This window comes from Terrapene carolina, unplaced genomic scaffold (assembly GCF_002925995.2).
Source record: "Terrapene carolina triunguis isolate 2854851 unplaced genomic scaffold, T_m_triunguis-2.0 Scaffold89, whole genome shotgun sequence".
In the NCBI taxonomy this organism is placed as follows: Eukaryota; Metazoa; Chordata; order Testudines; family Emydidae; genus Terrapene; species Terrapene triunguis.
This window is the reverse complement of record NW_020664440.1, coordinates 30,615,074-30,620,023: the sequence shown is the minus strand read 5'-3', so window position 1 is coordinate 30,620,023 and position 4,950 is coordinate 30,615,074. Positions and strand designations below refer to the sequence as shown.

At 50.2% G+C, this 4,950-nt stretch overlaps 1 protein-coding gene across 4 annotated transcripts in view; it reads left to right on the top strand.

Moving 5' to 3' along the window:
* Window positions 1-1,570: 1,570 nt before the first annotated feature.
* Window positions 1,571-4,950, top strand: part of LOC112102348 (RNA-binding protein 4-like) — a 6,953-nt gene continuing 3,573 nt past the window's right edge. For 2 of the 4 annotated variants that reach the window (XM_024193583.1, XM_029911154.1), the window contains exon 1: window positions 3,575-3,650. The gene's annotated coding sequence lies outside the window, so the exon portion shown is untranslated. Of the gene's footprint in view, window positions 1,613-3,574; window positions 3,651-4,901; window positions 4,942-4,950 lie in introns of those variants that run through there. The other 2 variants (XM_024193582.3, XM_026650346.2) reach the window with 2 other exon arrangements.

Genomic DNA, 4,950 nt, shown 5'->3' with positions numbered 1-4,950 from the left:
TCATGAGATCCTTTAATGGTCTGGCAGGTATGCCTAAGGTTTGCTTTAAATCAGGTGTTTATGCACAGTGCCCCCTAGTGGCGGAACAGTACAATACAGTTTAGCATTCCATTCCATTATCCTATTTTAAAACCTTCCTTAAAACTCTCTTCTGCTGTGAGTCCTACAGAAAACTTGGCAATGGTTAGGCTGCTGGTGTGCTGAGACCACAGCCTATCATACTGACTGATATTGTCTCATTGTTTCCTTGTACTCCCATCTGTCTGTCTGTATCCACCTGTTATACTCCCCTGTATGTCTCCATCTTGTAGTCTCTTGAATTAGATAAGTTCACAGATAGGTCCATCAATGGCCATTAGCCAAAATGATCAAGGATGCAACCCCATGCTCTGGGTGTCCTAAGCCTCCAACTGCCAGAAGGTGGGAGTGGATGACAGGGGATGAATCACTCTGTAATTGTCCTATTCTGTTCATTCACTCTGAAGTATCTGGCATTGGCCACTGTCAGAAGACAGGATACTGGTCAAATGGACCATTGGTCTGACTCAGTATGGCTGTGCTTATGTTCTTGTTTTATATTGAGGTTGTCAGCTCTCTGGAGCAGGGACTGTCTCTTAGTTCTGTGTTTTTACAGCGCCTAGCACAGGTCCTGCTGAGGTCCTGGTCCATGATTGGGCCTCCTTGGTGCTACAATACTACTACTAGTAGTAGTAATAATAATAATTAATAGGCAGAGATGCCTTAGCCTTGATTCAGCAGGACTCTGGTGTAACTGGGTGAACAGCTACATCATTAGCTTCTGGGAGTGGTGATGACATGTGGGTGATTTGCAGTGAAGGATTTGTGTGATGGGGACACCTGTCCTGCCGGGAACTGGGCTGAGGCCCAGCAACTCGTTGTGGTGCTGTAATGTATTTCACACCCGTTGCCATGGATCGGTGACTCAGCTCAGGCTGCTGTTGAGTGGTGACATATTTCACACCACCCTGACTCTGTGTGGTGACATATTTCACATGGGGCACAGAGAAGAGGTGACATTCAAACTCCTGGTCTTGTTTTCCCCAGCTTTCCCCATATTTTGCACTGTAGGGCTATGAGCCAGTGACTTATTTCATGTCATGTGGGCAACACGTGCTGATATATTTCATACTGTGGTGCCATAGGTCAGTGACTTATTTTACACACCCCGATGCTGTGTGGTGCCATATTTCATGCTGTGGTGCCATGGGCCAGTGGTTTATTTTACACCATGTTGATGCTGCAAGGCACATACATAGTCTGTGTTGCTTGCAGGTCTGTGTGTCGGTGACTTATTTCATCCCAGGTGGGCACCATGCCAACAGGATGTTATCACATATTTCGCGCCACATTATCACCAACAGCTCCCCCTCCGCCCTAAAACTCCATTGTGTAGGGACGGGGAGGGAGACTAAACTGTGTGTTCGTGTGAGAGAGGAGGAAATAGTCCTCTGATCACATGACCCAGGTAACATGGCGCTACCCTGGGAGGCCTCAGGCACCAGTGGTGAGCCAGACTCCGGTATGGAGCGGAAGTAGCTGGTGGGGGCGTGTTGTGAGTAGGAGGCGAGACGCCGGTTCCGGGGCTTCCCCGGTGAGTGAAGGAGAGGCGACCCCTCCCTCCCCCCTGCTCAGGTGGGGGAGGGGGAGTGCCCCCCGGGGCAGGAGAGGAGAACGGGGCTGTGGTGCTGGCAGGAGGCTGGGGAGCAGCGAGGTGGCAGTTAGCAGATGCATTTTGGGGGAGCGGTGTCGCCCTAGCAGAGGGCAAAGGGGGATGAGAGGAGAGGGCTCGCGAAGGCTGGCCTGGCTCTGAGCCTGTAGCCCCACGTTGCGGTTCACTTGACACCGGAGGGGAGGGGTTGTGAGGCGACAAATCTCCCACCCCTTGCAAAGGTCCCCAGGCCGTGCTAACAGCTCCGTAGTGCTATCCGTTTGCAGAGTGGTGACTGGGTGCCCCGGGGAATCAGCTGGGCAGTTTACGAACCTTTGGAACCAGGGAAAACTTCCCCCACCCCCGGCCAAAGCTCTTAAGGCTGAATCTTGTTTTTTGTTTTTGTTTTTTTCCCCCTTTTACCATATGGGCTGGAACCTTTCTCAACCAATCGCGTTGCTTCTCATTGCCCTGCCTCTGTTTTTAAAAAACGATAATACTAGGCACATATCAATACTTAAAGGGCTTTACTAACCCTAATCCTTCATTATACACAACCCAGGTCCTGGTTTTCAGGAGTGAGTGCTGTTGTGAAGGAAGCTGAGAGGCTAGTTATTTTTTTAGAGTCACAGGTTAACTCCAGACCTGTGGTTACTTGAAAGATCATATGTTCGGCTATAGGCATCTGTTAATTGGGGGCTGCCATATTTGGGACACATGATATCGTGGATACTGAAGTTGTCTCTGTGTCCCACCACCAAGAGGCAGCTTTCCTCGCTTTGCTCCTTGGCCCTTGAACTGAGGCTCCTAATAAAAGTGGTGGTGTTTTTGTGGCTGCCTGTCCAGTGGGAGTGGGGCTGAGAATTACATTGTATCTTGTGGGGCCACTGAATGACTGTCAGATGGAAAACAGTTTGACACCGGTCACTGCCAGAGACAGGATACTGGACTAGATGGAGCTTGGATCTGGTCCAGTCTGGCAGTAACTGTATTCCTATATTCAGCCACTCCTGACCTGGGTCATATTTGAAATCAGTGTGCTAAAGGTGGAATAATCTGAGACAGTTTGTCTCTCTCCCCCTGCCTCCACCCCTTGCTCCTAGAGACAGACTGGAGGTTGTAAGCTAAAGGTGAATGGCTTCATACCCCATTCCTGCTCTTCTGAGCCATCCTTGCTCCACCACTCTATTGTGTTTCTATGTTGGAAACCATCCCTGTTGTATACCAGCATCTGCAACCAGACAGTGGTATCGCCCTTGCTTCTAGCAATGCAGTCTGATCTGCCCTCTTCCTGGAGTAGAGAGAGGATAAACAACCCCTCATCCTTGCTTGTTTGTGCTGTTTCTCCCTGGAAGAATTGCATCCTCAAGCATGTCCTGAGCCTAGTCTGCTACTGGCCAATGAGCAAGGAGATGTGCTGTGACCCGTCCACCCACAGGGCATGTTATGCCTTGGTAACTTTTCCTAACACCTGAAGCCACCTGCCTTGCCAAACTCTTCAGCAACTGTGTCTAGGCTGGAGGCAGTGAGCTGGGCGGAGTAGGGAGGCTAGCCCCAGCAGCTGAGCCAGGTCTCCTTGGGTCAAGGGATCTGCCTGGCACAAAACGTGGACCCAAACTCTGTCCTAGTCTTGGAGGGGGACGGACTCTCTCTTGCTGCTTCCTGATCATATGAGGCAAAGCCACCATGCGGCTTCAGCAGGAATGGGTGGGGGGACCCCGATCAAATGATTGCACGATGGTCCCGCCGTCACTGGAGCAGTGTTTTTCCCTCCTCCACCCCTTAGTTTTCTGCAAGAGTGATGGCTATCACGTGTCCCAAATATGGCGGCGCCCTAATCTCTTCTACCCCTGGAGCTGGACTTCCGGGGGTGGCCGGAAGTGAGCGCCGCCATCTTGTTTCTGTGGTTTTGGAGAAACAGTTGGCCTCCATCGGGAGCTGCGCTGTTTTGGTCGTCCTGGCCCTTCCGCCCTCCTCCGCGGTGAGTCCCAGGCCAACGGGGCGGAAAGGAGCCGGAGGGATCATGGTCCCGCCGCAGCTCTCGCGTGCTGGATGGGTGGGCTGGTTTGTGCTCAGTGCGCATGCGGGGATGGTATCATCGGGAAACACGGGGGGCGAGATCGCTGAGATGGGCGGTACCATTGGGTGACGTTGGGGAGCACGGTGGACTGAGGAGAGGCAGCGGCCCTTGGCCCTACGGGTACCCCGAGGGGCTTGGTCACAAGGCTAAGGGTTTCCTGCCTGTCCCTCAAGATCACAGCCCCGTTTCGAGCCACGCCCCCTTCCCTGCCCAGGGCACCAGGCTCCTCCGCTGTAGCCCCGTTCCTGGCCCACTGGAGGTGTTGAGTTCACTACAGGTGGCGAAGGCGTCTGAGATCCTATCTGTCTTGTCCATTTCTCTAGCACCCATCGCAGTGCTGAGTTTTCCCCAGTGGAGGAGGTGCAGATTGTGTGTCTGGGCTGCAGGCTGCCAAAGCTAAGCAGCTACGGGTTTCGCTCTAGTTCCTAGCCCGCACAGGCCATCCACTTCCATACGCAACTGTGAAAATATCCGCAGGATTCCCAGTCCAGCTTTGTTCTGTCAACCCCTGGAGAGCTTGGTATTAGGGCTATCGAGCAATTAAAAACATTAATTGTGGCTAATCGCACGATTAATCGTGCTGTTAAACAATAGAATACCATTTATTTTAAATATTTTTGGATGTTTACTACATTTTCAAATATATTTCAATTACAACACAGAATACAAGGTGTACAGTGCTCACTTTATATTTGTATTACAAATATTTGCACTGTAAAAAACAAAAAAACATTGTATTTTTCAATTCACCTCATATAAGTATTGTAGTGCAATCTCTTTATCATGAAAGTTGAAATTATAAATATAGAATTATTTAAAAAACTGCACTCTAAAACAAAACAGTGTAAAACTTTAGAGCCCATAAGTCCAATCAGTCCTACTTCTTTTGTTCAGCCAATCACTCAGACAAACAAGGTTGGTTACAATTTGCAGGAGATAATGCTGCCTGCTTCTTATTTACAGTGTCACCTGAAAGTGAGAACAGGCGTTCACATGGCGCTGTTGTAGCTGGCGTTGCAAAATATTTACGTGCCTGATGCGCTAAGGATTCATATGTCCCTTCATGCTTCAACCAACATTGCAGAGGATAAGCTTCCATGCTGATGATGGGTTCTGCTTGATAACGATCCGAAGCAGTGCGGACTGATGCATGTTCATTTTCATCATCTGAGTCAGATGCCACCAGCAGAAGGTTGATTTT